At 41.0% G+C, this 15,318-nt stretch overlaps 1 long non-coding RNA gene across 5 annotated transcripts in view; it reads left to right on the top strand.

Annotated features, from left to right (window-relative positions):
* Positions 1–11,817: 11,817 nt before the first annotated feature.
* The window catches only part of LOC140844100 (uncharacterized), a 49,894-nt gene continuing 46,393 nt past the window's right edge, over positions 11,818–15,318 (top strand). For 4 of the 5 annotated variants that reach the window (XR_012122323.1, XR_012122321.1, XR_012122325.1 and 1 more), the window contains exons 1-3: positions 11,980–12,220; positions 12,613–12,742; positions 14,340–14,386. This is a non-coding gene — a long non-coding RNA (uncharacterized lncRNA). Of the gene's footprint in view, positions 12,221–12,612; positions 12,743–14,339; positions 14,387–15,318 lie in introns of all 5 variants that reach the window. The other variant, XR_012122322.1, reaches the window with a different exon arrangement.

Here is a 15,318-nt window from a genome sequence, read left to right on the forward strand (position 1 = left end):
GGAAGTACCCACATTGAAGTTTTCTTGTGAAACCTTCGGAGCTGTGTGTATCAATGATACCTTAATGTAAAATGAAAAGGACAAAAATGTTCATATTATACCAATTTACATTTATGAAAGACGTCAATGCTTTTCTTTCCATTTTCCCTTATATTTTTCGCTGTCTCGCCAACGGGTGTCCACCTGAGTACCTTGGGGGCCGCGGGGCCGCGCTGGCCGAGCTGGGTGGCCGGGGTGTGGGGGGCACAGCGGTCTCGGGTGGCCTGAGCCGCGAGCCCCGGGTTGCCATGCGCGCGCCGTCTCCTAGCAACTTGGGAGCGCGCGCCGCCAGCACACAAGGCCCACCCGCCTCTAGCCAAGGCGCGCAAGCGAACGCAGGCATTCTAGCGGAGAGAGACGCGGAAGTTGCGCGGCCGCCGCACACAGCTCGCTGATCTTCCCAAAAGGGAGGGTTTAGAGCAAGCTCTGCCCACCCCCCCGCAGGCTGCCCACGATCCGGAGGCCAGCAGCTGGCCCCCGGCCTTCCACGAAAGCCCCGCCCGCTCCGCAAGCCCCGCAAGCCCCGCCTCGCCGGCTTCCTTGGGCCGCCGCGATAGCATTCCCCCTTCAGTACCCACTCGTTTCCTCAGGTCCCCTCGGAGTCCTCATCGCCGGGAAGACACGCTGACCCTCCCTAGAACGAGGAGGCCTTGACTTTGAAAGATTTTTTTTTAAGTGATAAGGGGGCCTTACGCCCTTTTCACATATTCAAACATCTTGGTGCGCGTCCCCCTGTCTCCCTTTAGCCTTTCCCTTGAGATGTGCTGCCAGAACTGTTCCCTTCTTTCAGTTCCTTTTTTTCGCTCATTTTACTATTCCTTTTATTTTTAATTTTTACCTTTTTTTGGTATCATTAGGGAACAGTTACATGAGCAACAGAGCGCTTACTAGACTCCCTCCATTATCAAGTCACCCAATCATACGCCGTTACAGTCACTGTCCATCCGCGCAGGGAGATGCTATACAGTTACTACTTGTCTCCTCTGTGTGCTAGAGTGCCCTCACCGTGCTCCCCGCCTACATCATGTATGCTGATCCTAATGCCCCTTATTCCCCTTCTCCCTCCCTTCCCACCAACCCTTCCCAGTCCCTTTCCCTTTGGTATTTGTTAGTTCATTCTCGGGTTCCGTGAGTCGGCTGCTGGTTTGTGCACTCAGTTTTTTCTGTTCATATGGTCCGCAGATGAGTGAAATCCTTGGATGCTCGTCTTTTTATGCCTGGCATAATTGACTGAGCATAAGATTCTCCGGCCCCATCCACGTTGTTGCAAATCTTTATTTCAGTTCTTAAAGATCTGAACTTTAATATAGTGTGAGTTTAGCAGAATAGTTTGTAAATCACTTAAAATACACCAGCTGCACGTGAGAATACCATCTTTCTGTTTACTGCAGCCCACAACTACCAAGGTACCGAAGCATCCTACGGGGCCCTCAGTAGATGAATGGATAGGGAAGAGGTTGCACATATGCAAAATGTTACAATACTCTGCCATAAGAAGGAAACAGATCCTACCGTTTGCAACAACGTGTATGGAACTACAGGGTATTATGCTCAGTGAAATAAGCCAGGTGGAGAAAGACAAGTACCAAATGGCTGCCCTCATTTGTGGACTATTAAATTATAGCAAACCTGAAGGAACAAAACAGCAGCGGACTCACAGACAGCAAGAAGGGACTAACGGTTACAAAAGGGGAGGGGTATGGCAGTGAGAAGAGGATTCAGGGGTGTTATGATTGGTGCACCTGGTGTGTGTGGGGTCACGGGGAAAGAATGTAGCTCAGAGAAGACAACAACGGACTCCGTGGCATCGTGCTATTTTGATGGACGGGGATAGCAATGGGGTACAGAGGGTCTTCATAATATGGGTGAAGGAAATACCCACATTGAAGTTTTCTTGTGAAAGCTTCGGAGCTGTGTGTATCAATGATACCATAATGAAAAATAAAAAGGACAAAAATGTTCATATTATACCAATTTACATTTATGAAAGACTTCAATGCTTTTCTTTCCCTTTTCCCTTTTCTTTTTTTGCTGTCTCACCAACGGGTGTCCTCCTGAGTACCTGCTGACGGTTACCGGCCGCGCTGGCCGAGCTGGGTGGCGCGGGGGAGGTGGTGCCACGCGGCCTGGGTTTGCCTGAGCCGGGAGCCCCGGGTTACCATGCGCGCGCCGTCTCCTAGCTACTTGGGAACGCGCGCCGTCAGCACACAATGCCCTCCCGCCTCTAGCCCAGGCACGCAATCGAACGCAGGCATTCTAGCGGAGAGTGACGTGGAAGTCTCTCGGGAGACGGACACAGCTCGCTGATCTTCCCAAACGGATGGGGTTTTGAGCAAGCTCTACCACCCGCAGGCCGCCGCCGTTACGGAGGCCAGGAGCCGGCGCCCGGCCTTCCTTTGAAGCCCCGCCCGCCCCGCCCCGCCGGCTCCCTTGGCCTGCCGCGATCGCATTCCCCCTTCAGTACCCACTCGTTTCCTCGGGTCCCCTCGGAGGCCTCATCGTCGGTAAGACACGCTGACCCTCCCCAGACCGAGAAGGCCTTGAATTTAAAAGATTTTTTTCTTAAGTGCTAAGTGGGCTCTGTGCCCTTTTCACTTGTTCAAACATCTTGGTGCGCGTCCACCTGCCCCCTTTAGCCTTTCCTATGAGATGTGCTGCCAGAACTGTTCCCTTCTTTCAGTTCCTCTAATTCGCTCATTTTACTATTCCTTTTATTTTTAATTTTTACCTTTTTTTGCTATCATTAGGGTACAGTTACATGAGCAACACGGCGGTTACTAGACTCCCCATATTATCAAGTCCCCCACTCTTACCCCGTTACAGTCACAGTACATCCGCGCAGGGAGATGCTATAGAGTTACTACTTGTCTCCTCTGTGTGCTATAGAGCCCTCCCCGTGCTCCCCGCCTACGTCATGTATGATGATCCTAATCTCCCTTATTCCCCTTCTCCCTCCCTTCCCACCAACCCTTCCCAGTCCCTTTTCCTTTGGTATTTGTTAGTTCTTTCTCGTTTTCTGTGAGTTTGCTGCTGCTTTGTGCATTCAGTTTTTTCTGTTCTTATGGTCTGCAGATGAGTGAAATCATTTGATACTTGTCCTTCTCTGCCTGGCATATTTGACTGCGCATAATATACCCTCTAGCCCCATCCACGTTGTTGCAAATCTTTCTTTCACTTCTTAAAGCTCTGAACTTTAATACAGTATGAGTTAAGCAGAATACTTGGTAAATTGCTTAAAATACACCAGCTTCATGTGAGAATACCATCTGTCTGTTTATTGAAGCACTATGTACAACTACCAAGTTATGGAAGTAACCTAAGTGGCCCTCAGTAGATGAATGGATTGAGAAGAGGTTGGACATATACAAAATGTTACACTATTCAGCCATAAGAAGGAAACAGATGCTACCATTTGCAACAACATGGTTGCAGCTAGAGGGTATTATGCACAGTGTAATAAGCCAGGCGGAGAAAGAGAAGTACCAAATTATTTCCCTCATATGTGGTGTATAGGAACATAGAAAAAGTGAAGGAACAAAATAGTAGAAGAATCACAGAACCGATGAATGGACTAACAGTTCCCAAAGGGAAACGGACTGGGGAGAATGGGTGGGAAGAGTGGGGTAAGGGTGGAGAAAAAGAAAGGGGTCCTTACGATTAGCATGTGTAATGTGGAGGGGTCATAGGAAGGGATGTGCAACACAGAGAAAACGTAGTGAGTCTACAGCATCTTACTATGCTGATGGACAGTGAGTGCAATGCGGCTAGTAGGGGGACTTGGTGAAGGGGAGAGTCTAGTAAACAGAATGCTCTTCATGTAATTGTAGTTTAATGATAACAAAACGAACGAATGAACAAACAAACAAACAAATAAGTAAATAAATAAGGTCATTCATCATGACCAAGTGGGATTTATTCCAGGGATGCTAGGATGATACAATATTCAAAAATCAATGAACATCATACACCACATCAACAAAAAGGACAAAAATCACACGATCATCTCAACAGATGCTGCAAAAGCATTTGACAAAATTCAACATCCATTCATGAAAAAACTCTTAACAAAATGGGTATAGAGCACAAGTACCCCAACATAATAAAGGCCATATATAACAAACCACAGCTAACATCATCTTTAGCAGTGAAAAGCTGAAAGCTTTTCCTCTAAGATGGGGAACAAGAGAAGGATGCCCACTCTCCCCACTTTTATTCATCATAGTACTGGAGGTCCTAGCCATTGCAATCAAACAACACAAAGAAATAAAAGGCATCCAAACTGGTAAGGAATAAGTAAAACTGTCACCATTTGAAGATGATATGATATTGTACAAAGAAAAACCTAAAGAATGCACTGAAAAACTACAAGAAAAACTGAATTTACCAAAGCTTCAGGATGCAAAATTAATACACAGAAATCATTAGTATTCCTATATACTAACAATGTATGAGCAGAAAGAGAAATCAGGAAAACAACTCCATTTACAATTATATCCAAAAGAATAAAATGCATGGGAATAAACCTAATCAAGGAGGTGAAAGACATATACCCTGAAAACTACAAGGCATTCTCGAGAGAAATTAAAGAAGACGCCGACAAATGGAAATACATCCCGGGCTCATGGATAGAAGAATTAATCTTATCAAAATAGCTATCATGGTTAAAGCAATCTGCAGATTCAATGCAATCCCTATCAAAATACCAACAGCATTCTTCAATGAATTCATTGAACCACAAAAGACCCCAAATAGCCAAAGCAATCCTGAGAAGGAAGGATAAAGCAAAGGGTTAAGTTCCCTGACTGCAAGGTCTACTACAAAGCCACAACAATCAAAACAACTTGGTACTGGCACAAACTGACCCATAAATCAATGGAATAGAATAGAGAGCCCAGATATAAATCCACACATATACGGTCAATTAATATCCAATATAGGAGCCATGAATATACAATGGAGAAAAGACAGCCTCTTTAGCAAAGCTGGACAGCAGTATGTAAGAGAATGAAACTGGACAAAATGTTGCTCATGGGATTGTATATTAATGATATCAAAATAAAAAGAACAAAAAAAGAGAATGTCATTGGATTACTGTCTAAGTCCATACACAAAGTAAACTTGAAATAGTTCAAAGACCTGAATGTAAGTCATGAAACCATAACACTCTTAGAATAAAGCATAGGCAAAAATCTCTTGAATATTAACATGGACAACTTTTTTCTGAATACATCTCCGCCAGCAAGGGAAACAAAATAAAAAATGAACAAATGGAACTACATCATACTAAAAAGCTTCTGTACAGCAAAGGACACCATCAGCAGAAAAAAAAGGCATCCTACAATATGTGAGACTATATTCATAAACTACTTATCTGATAAGGGGTTAACATCCAAAATATAAAGACAACTCAGATGCCTCAACACCTAAAAAAAAGATAACCCTATTAAAAAATGGACACAGGATATGAACAGACCCTTCTCCAAGAAATAAATTCTGATGGCCAACAGGCACATGAAAAGAAAAGATGCTCTACATTGCTAATCACCAGGGAAATGCAAATTAAAACCTTAATGAGATATCACCTCATACCAGTTAGGATGGCTAACACCCAACAGACAAGAAACAACAAATGTTGGAGAGGATACAGAGAAAGGGGAACCCTCCTACACTGTTGATGTGAACGTAAATTAGTTCAATTATTGTGGAAAGCAGTATGGGGGTTCCCCCAAAAATAAAAATGGGAATACCATTTGATCCAGTCATTCCATTCCTAGGCATATACCTGAAGAAAACAAAATCCCTGATTCAAGAAGACATATGCACCTCTATATTTATAGCTGTACTATTTACAATAGCCAGGGTATGGAAGCAACCTAAGTGTCCATCAGTTGATGAATGGATAAGGAGGAGGTGGTACATATACACAATGGAATATTATTCAGCCATAAAAAGAAAATAATCCTACCATTTGCAACAACATGGATGGAGCTAGAGGGTATTATGCTCAGTAAAATAAGCCAGGCAGAGAAAGACAAGTACAAAATGATTTCATTCATTTGTGGCATATAACAACAAAGCAAAACTGAAGGAACAAAACGGCAGCAGACTCACAAACTCCAAGAAGGGACTAGCGATTACCAAAGGTAAGGGGTTGGGAAGGGTGGGTGAGAAGGGAGGAAGAAAAGGTTTAAGGGGCACTATAATTAACACTTACAATATAGGTAGATCACTGGGAAGGCAGTACAGCAGGGAGAATCAATTAGTGACTCTATATCATCTCACTACACTGACAAGACAGCGACTGCAATCGGTTGGGGGGGGCAGTGAGGAATAGATAATATGTGTCAATGCTGAAACCACAATGTTGTTCATGTGAAACTTTTATAAAATTGTATATCAATGATACTTTATAAATGATATATATATGTATATAGTTCTGCGGGTTGTGTGTGTGGTCATTTATGCGCTTACAGTTCTTCTGCTTAATTAAGGATGGATATCTAAAAGGAACAGGTCTCAGCTTGGAAAGCTAGTCTCTGCTACTTATGGTCATACTCTGTAGATTAACCTGAACTTCTTAAATGATGCTCTCAGGAGGGCAAGTCTTAAGGCACAAACCCCTTTCAAGTCTCTGCTTAATGCATATTTTTTACTATCCATCAAGCAAGGCAAACCCAGAATCAATGTGGAAGAGGTCTCAAGAGCCAAGATAGCACAATTTTTCAAGAGTTTCCAAGTATATTTTGAGAGAAAGGGAGAGGGAGCTAGTTCTTATGCATGTCATGAGCTCAGTTTTGGAGTCATCCTAAGTTATGTCCAAAAGAGCCACTTGTAAGGGCAGAGGCCAGCAAAGGGGAGAGGGTGACATAAAGGCATAGACAGAGGGAAGCACATTCACAGGGGCCATTACTGTACAATGTAGCACATCATTGTTAAATGTTAGTTGCAGGAATGATAGACTGGATGTTTGTATCCTCCCACAATTCACGTTAAATTCTAATACGCAATGTGATAGTATTTGGAGGTGGTGCCTTTGGTAGATGATTGGGTCATGAGAACAGCACCCTCACCGATGGGATGAGTGTCCTTATAAAAGAGGCATGAGAGAGATCCCTTGCTCCTGCCTTGTGAAGATACAATAAAAAGACACCTTTTATGAACCTGGAAGGGGGCTGTCACCAGACACAGATACTGTGGATGCTTTCCTTGATCTTGGACTTCCTAGCCTCCAGAACTTTGAGAAATAAATTCCCATTGTTTACAAAGTACCTAATCTAGGGTACTTTATAGCCACATGAATAGACTAAAACTGGAAACTTCCAACTCTTTTTCTAGGCATACAAGCATATTCATAACTATTGTGCCAGACGGGGATTTCACCTCTGGGCAAGTTCACTCTGGATTCGCTGAGACTGAGCGACGACAACAGAATGTTGGATGTAGAAGGGTTAATACCAAGCTTTATTCTCACAGTGGCAGGTCAAGTGCTAGAATCACGTTTGCAAGTGGCAAGTTTGCAATTCCCCTGAGCTGCTGTCTCTTCCAGCCCAACACAGCACTGGGTGGAGCTCTTATAAAGGCTCATTTCCAATACAAGTGCAAGCACATGCCTGTGGGCATTGTACCTGTGTGCAGTGGGCAAGTAGATTAGGGTCAGGTGGGGATCCTGCCCACGGGAACTTGCATTTTCCCTACAGGAAACACATATTCTGAATAGATGGGATGACTGATTTATGTTTGCTTAAAAAAGTGAAAGGTCACTAAATATGTGCAAAAAATCCAACTGCACTTGAAAGTCACTCATGAGCTATATTACAGAGATCCAGAACTTAATATAATTCCTCAACAGAATTGTACTGAGTGCCCACTTTTTCTAATAATCCAACAGTAAAATTGTGGAAAAATTAACCGGTAGAAAAACTACATGGATCTGGAATATTTAGCTTGCAAAGTTAAGTCCTCTCAGTTCAAAAATTTCATGATTTTAACTATTTTAATAAAAACAACCTAATATACTTTATTAAAGTTTGTAAAACTTTGGCCTGCAGCATCTGCAAAGTCTGCATTCACAAGGACAACTCATCTTTCCAGTCTTTTCATGTCCACAGCTTGCTGCACACTGATTTCTCTCCCTGAGAACACAGCAAAATGAAACATTTACTACAAATAGTGGATTTTAAATTTCTCATGGCCATGTTTTGTATTAGATGCTGAAGAAGTAGGTTATCATTCATTTTCTTGATAAGGCAGCAAAAAAGTGAATGGAATATAGATTGACTGGTACAGAAAACAGATGAAGCAATTATAAAAGTCAAGACTCCTGTGAAGTAATTTTAGTCAGATAAAACTTCTCATAAAACCACAGAGAAGAAAGAATGCAAGTTCAGACAAGTGTTCCAGTAGTGAGGCCATTTATAAACTTGTCACATAAATCCTTTCTCTTGGTAAAAATTGACTCATGCAGAAAATTTGATGAAAAAATAATGGCAAGTTTAAGCAATTTTCTGCAAAATTATATAGTGAGTGACTGAACTTGAGCTAAATTTTATTCACAGTTAGCTACAAATACACTACAGTACATTAGGACTTATACCATAGATAACTTGTATCCTGCTTATCTCCAGTGTGTAGCATGATATACAAGCCCAAAAATATTAGAATGAGCAAAAGAATGAAATTTAACAAGATTTTGCATTTAGTCATGACTGTAATGACATATGGGTTACAATCTTACCTTCATTAACTATTAGGAAATTACGTGGTTTCTCTGAACCTGTTTTCACTTCAGAAAAATGAGAATAAAATTTACCATTTGACCAGGTAACCTGAGTTGCTGGGAATATAAATGTGAGGGGAGCAAGTGTAGAAAAGACCAATAGTGACAAAACAAAACTAGTAAATGAATAAATGGAAAATAATAGCTATAATGAATGGAAAAACAAGGTGCTGCAACAGATTCCTACTATGAAAATAAATAAGCAGTTTTAAACATAGGAGATGACATTATATGTGCTCAAGATTTATTAGATTTTATCCCTACCTTCCCGTGCTAAATAAGGAATATGTAATTCAAACTATTGAGTAAACAAAGTTATATAATAAGAATATATTTACTATAGATAGCAAGACTGAAGAAGCACTTTACAAATAGGGTTCCTAGCATGCCTAGGAGACAGCATAACTGTTAAGAACATGTCTTCCAGCCAGAAAGATCTCTGTTCAATTACACCATTTAAGTTTGAGCACAGCATAAACCCACTCCAATCCTCAGTTTCTTAACTTCGTTGGAAAATGAGGACAATATAAGCACCTTTTACAATGGATTGTTATGAAGATTTAATGGGATAATGACAGTGTAGTAATCAAAACAGTATGGTATTGGCATAAACACACACACACACACACACACACACACACACACACACACACACACACACACACACACACACACACACACACACACAGACACGGGTGGAACAGAATAGAAAGCCTGGAAATAAAAGACCAGAAATATTATGAAGAAAGGATAGTCTTTCTGATCAATGGAAAACTGGAGGGCCACACGCAAAGGAATGAAACTGGGACTTTATCTTACAGTACTCATAAAAATCTACTCGAAATGGATTAAAGACCTGAACATAAAACTTGAAACCATAAACTCCTACAAGTAAATACAAGGGTAAGCTCCTTGACATTTGTCTTGACTACGATTTTTTGGGTTTGAAACCAAAAGCAAACGCTACAAAAGCAAAAATAAACCAGTGGGACTACAGCAAACTAAAAAGCTTAGCACAGCAAAGAAAACCACCAACAAAATGAAAAAGCAACCTACAGAATGGGAGAATGTATTTGCAAATCATCTTTCTGACAAGGGGTTATTACCCAAAATATATAAAGTACTCACACAACTCAGTAACAAAAAACAATCTAATTTAAAAATGAGCCAAGGATCTGAACATTTTTCAAAAGACATACAGATGGCTAACATGCACCTGAAAAGATGCTCAAAGTCACTAATCACAGGGAAATGCAAATCAAACCATAATGACATATTTACCTCATACCTGTCAGAACGGCTATTATCAAAAAGACAAGAAATAACAAGTGTTGGTAAGGACGTGGAGAAAAGGTACCCCTCAGGCACTGACTGGTGCAGCCACTCTGGAAAACAGTATGGAGATTTCTCAAAAAATTAAAATCATAACTACCACATTACCCAGCAATTCCACTTCTGGTCATAATCTGAAAGAAATGAAATCACTACCTTGAGATATCTGTACCCCATATTTACTGCAGAATTATTTATAACAGACAAGACATGGAAATAGCCTCTATCTGTCAACAGATGAATGTATAAAGAAAATGTGTGTATATACACAAAGAAATATTATTCAGCCTTAAAAAAGAATGAAATTGTGCCATTTGCAACAACAGGGATGGGCCTTGAGGGGATTATGGTAAGTAAAGTAAGTCAGAGAAAGACAAGACTAGTCCTGGGGATGTAACGTATAGCATGGTAAAAAATAATAATGAACGGTACTTGGATATAATCTCTCAGTAAAGGATTAGAAAAAATTACGATAGTTTCAAATCTGATGAATGTCTTTAAAATACTCCTCACAAAATCAGTACTGTTTTTGTTTTCTACTGAGCTATTTCTTGTTTTACCCAAACACATGGTCTGGAGATATCTACTATTTTTTTTTATTTTCAAAGGAATGTCTACTGTCAACTATATTTTTTAAGTGCTTTAAAAAAAAAAGGTAAAGATGAGAGGGGCTTGTCCAACCAGTGGAAAATGTCATTTAGATTTCAAATCTACATCTTAAGGAAGTTACCTAGTGGCATATTATACTCCAGAACGGCTGAAAACAGAGGGATGAGCAACACTTGCACAAGAAGAGCTGCAAACACCTGAGCAGGCACTTTCATGTAAGGGCACACTTAGTAACCAAGCAAGTTACAGAATAGGACTGGTGACAATTGAGGCCCCTTAGTCTCTCTCCACTCCCAGCAGTTAGCTGGGACAAATTCTAAACTCTTCTCTCTAGAGCCTTCGCTCTATCCTAGCTCCTCAACCTTAAAGTCCTCCAGTTCGCAAAGACAATGGTGCTACAAGAAAGGCAGGCGGTATCGGAGAAAACGAGATGCCCTCTACTCAATGCTTCATTTACCCCAAACCACGATCTTGGCTGCGCGGCCCCCACTCCACTTATGGAGTGGATTCTGACAGCAAAAAAAGGCTAAAACTTTTTTTCCCCCCGCTTACAGAGGGGACCCCCTGGAGTACCACTTGCAAACGTCTAAGGAGAAGACGGGCTTTTCCCACCTCTACACCGGGAACGAGTCCTTCCGTCCACACAGTCCGAGCTTCTCGTAGCCGGGACCGCTCCCCTTAACTCCACCCCCGCCGCTGACCAGCAGTCCTACCTCACCTGGGAGTTGTTCCCTAGGAGATGGCTTAGGGAAACCTCAGGAAGAGCGGTCTGGCGGGCGGCGCCTTGGGAGTCGCAGTCATCCTCTACTGTACTCAGGTCACCAGCGGAGACGCGCCTGAGCCCTGCGCCTCCCGCCTCCAGCTCCTTCCCCCAGCGCCCCTGTACAGGCGCAGCCCGCCGCACTGCACGCCGGGACGGCCTCCCTCTTCTTCCCAGAGACTTCAGCTCCCAGCATGCACAAGCTGCCAGGGAGAAGTGCACTCTGGAATTTGGAGTCCTCATCCCGCGCCTTCTACAGTCTTTGCCACAGGGGAATCTAAACGTAAAGCATTATCCACCGTCGTGAAATGTAGGCTCAACTTGCAACCGGGGCCTTTTCCCTGCCTTGGCCGGTTGGGAAATGGGGTCGCCTAGCAGCTGTGGGGCGCTATCATTTACTCTGGACCAGGTGGCGGGATCTAGGGTTTTGCTGTCACCGCGCTAGGGAGCGGTCAGGCTGGGCGGCGGGGCCAGGCTCGGGGGTTGCAGTAAATGAGACACCGCTGCTGGTTGCCAGACTTGGTGTAGGTAGGTGGATTTTGGTGAGCGGGAGCAGCGAGTTCCATCCCATGCAGGTTCCTTAAGCCTCAGGGTCCCGTGCAACAGTCCAGCTTCCCGACCCCTTAGTCTTTGGTCTGCAGTCCTTTTGCCTTCTTCTAGCTTCACCTGTGATTTCCTCGGCCCAACTGCACTCATTTCAATCGGTAATTACCGTAGTTTTTAATTTTACCCTTAGTTCCAGTTTCTCCGAATCAGGGCTCATTTTCAGCCTTCCAAGGATCCCAGGGCTTGGCACCCTTAGATGTTCTCTCGCGTCGGTAGGGGGACGTGGAGGAGGGGATTCAACCTTAGTTCTGACCTAGGTTAGTTTTAGAAAGGAATCCGTCATTGTTTATTTAGCCAGTACAGTATCTGATGGTTTGTGCTAATTGCTGTAATTTTGATGAGGATTATTTTGCCCACTTACCTGTTATGCGGTTAAGGAGCCATAGCTCTTCGCTAACACCATAGACGTAATATGTAAAAACTGCATATTGCTGTAAAAATAGTAATGTTTTTGCCTTGAAAATGCTAATACCTGCCTGTTTTGTTACAGAAGGTAAAGCACAGTGAAATAGTTCAGGATGGCCCCTAATATAAACTGGAAAGAAATCATGAAAGTTGACCCAGATGATCTTCCTCGTCAAGAAGAATTGGCAGATTATTTATTGATTTCCTTATCTAAGGTACTTAATTAATAAATAATGCATAGATATATACATACAACTATGATTAATCTTGTCCCTGAAATCACTGAATGATACAGCTATAAGAGTTTTTATATTTTGCTTAGGTGTTATTTATAAAATGTAAAATGGTTGCTTTTCTGTTTACTTAGTTGGAAGTAAATGAGCTAAAAAATGAAAGTCAAGAAAATGTGATACACGTTTTCAGAGTTAGTCACTAATGAAGGTTTGTATGCAATAGTTTTTAACAATAGCTTTGACTATTAGAGGAAGTTTCATTAAAGTACTCTGTAATGTCTAAAGCACCACTCAAAAATAAGATATCTTCACACATGGATCATGAGTTGTAGTGTGCAGAACATTGCTAGTTTCTGCTCTAAAGTTCTTTAAAGAATGTATAGGGGAAACAGAATAGGTATGTTTAAAAATAACATAAAGAGGTCCTATGTTAGTTATGTTAATGGTAATCTTGAGGTTGAAATGAAAAATACAGATGACTAACTGTATAGATTTGTTAGAAAGGTAAGAGGTTAGGTGTGAGAAGACCTAATAAAGGGCAAAGACTGATAAGTAGTTCTAGGTAAGTAGAAGGCAGTGGTAAAATGTTAAGGAGATTGTAGAGCTGGAGGTTATCATAAATGAAAACTGGGAATAGAAAATATGCTTACTGTTTGCTTTTGAGGAGACAGGTGCATAAAGTTTATAGCAGATTGTGGAGAAAACAGAAGTTGGGTATAATTTGGAATAGCCTTTCAAGGGCTTTAAAGGTGTATCTCAGGGTGTCAGCAATAAGGAGCCACTGAAGTTTTCTGAGCGATAGTTGATATATAACAAAAATATACCTTAAGTAGATAAAACTAGGTGTGTTAACAGGACAAACTGAAGGGACTTGAAGCTATTGCAATATAATGTTATGAAGGAGGTTAGACATAAAATTATAGACTGTAATAGTGACAGAACAGAAAAAAGTGGAAAAGTTGCAACCTAAAAGATAAGGTTTGAGGCATAAAGAGGAATCAAAGATGTTTCAAACTGTTAGGAATCTAGAAATTATATCCTTAAGAAAATTGTCTGTTAATTCAACAAATATTTACTAGAAGTCTTCATGTGTGCCAGGCTTTGCAGTCGGTAAGTATTGGGATAACAAATGAAAAAAATACTTATTTTCTTTGCTTACCTTCTAGTGTAAAGGCATATTGATATAACCCTTTTTTTAGTTGTTTAGATGAAAGCTCAAGAGGTAGAGCTAGCTTTAGAAGTCGAAAAGGCTGGAGAAGAGCAAGCAAAATTTGGTGGGTACCTTGGGAAAAAGAAGTCTATTGTGATGTTTAATAGTGTATTCCATTTATTCATTAAGACATAGAAAATTAGGTTTATCTCTAAAATGTGTAGACTCAATTTATTTTGAAGATATTTCTAGAACTCCTATTTCCACATCCCAAGTATAAAATAGTTATTTTCTCTTATGTTGCCATATTACTATAATCATGATGGGATCTACGAAAAGAATAATTTTATTATCTTGTTGATGTTTATGTAAAAGCTTGTTTTGAGACAAGTCTGGGCAATTGAAACATTTATCTTTTCTTTTTAATAGAAAACCAATTAAAAACTAAAGTAATGAAACTGGAAAATGAACTAGAGGTATGTTCTTTTGTATTCCTTAGGATATATTGTTACTTGTATGATTTTGAATTAATACTTTAAAATTCTATTATTGGCTAGAGAAGTCACAAGAATGATACTGTGCTCATAATTATTTGTGCAGCATGTATTACATGCCTTCACATACCTTAAATTCTAAGGATTGAGCATCCAATTGTTAACAAAATAAAAACATTCAATAATCTCATGGAGCTTACAGTCTAGAGAAGTAGACAGAAGGAACACTAGTAACTGAGACTGAGTGGAGGCATGCGGAAACTTGAGGAATAGTGACAGAAGGGTGTGGTAAAACAAGTAAGAACAAGTAGCTTTTGATCATGCCAAGAGCCAGAGTATGAATGTAGTGTTAAGGAACTGAATACATTGAGATTCTTGAGAATGTGGGAAGCAAACTAATACAAGTGGATTAGCCTTTGGAAGGTGGAAGGACCTTCCTTTGTAATAGGAAGGGAGGAATAAGGGATATGTACAGAGCTTTTGTTTGTAGGTTTAGTGACTGGAAATTGAGAGGTTGTAGAGAAGGTCATCTAAAAATAGGAGTTGGTAGATGTATGGTCAAATTTTAAGAAGTCAGGTAAAACTTCAAATATCTTGGGAAATGAGCTAGGAATTAGGAGATCTGGAATCAGACAAGTTTAGTTCAAATCCTGATTATTTCATTAATTCTATGAACTTAGATGTTATTTTTGATTCTTTACTGTGTATTCTTTACTACTACTGTGATTCTTTACTACTATCAATAAGTATTTACTAAATGAATTATGAAGTTGGATCGATTCTGTTAGCCAGGGAGTTGGAGATATTGGTAAGAAAGTAGTGTATAGATGATTATGAAATCTTTGCCAAATAGGCAAGAAAATCAAGATTGGAGAGGTAGGGAGAGATTAGAGAGGAGTAAGGGATCAGAATGC

The sequence above is a fragment of the Manis javanica genome, chromosome 10 (genome assembly GCF_040802235.1).
Source record: "Manis javanica isolate MJ-LG chromosome 10, MJ_LKY, whole genome shotgun sequence".
In the NCBI taxonomy this organism is placed as follows: Eukaryota; Metazoa; Chordata; class Mammalia; order Pholidota; family Manidae; genus Manis; species Manis javanica.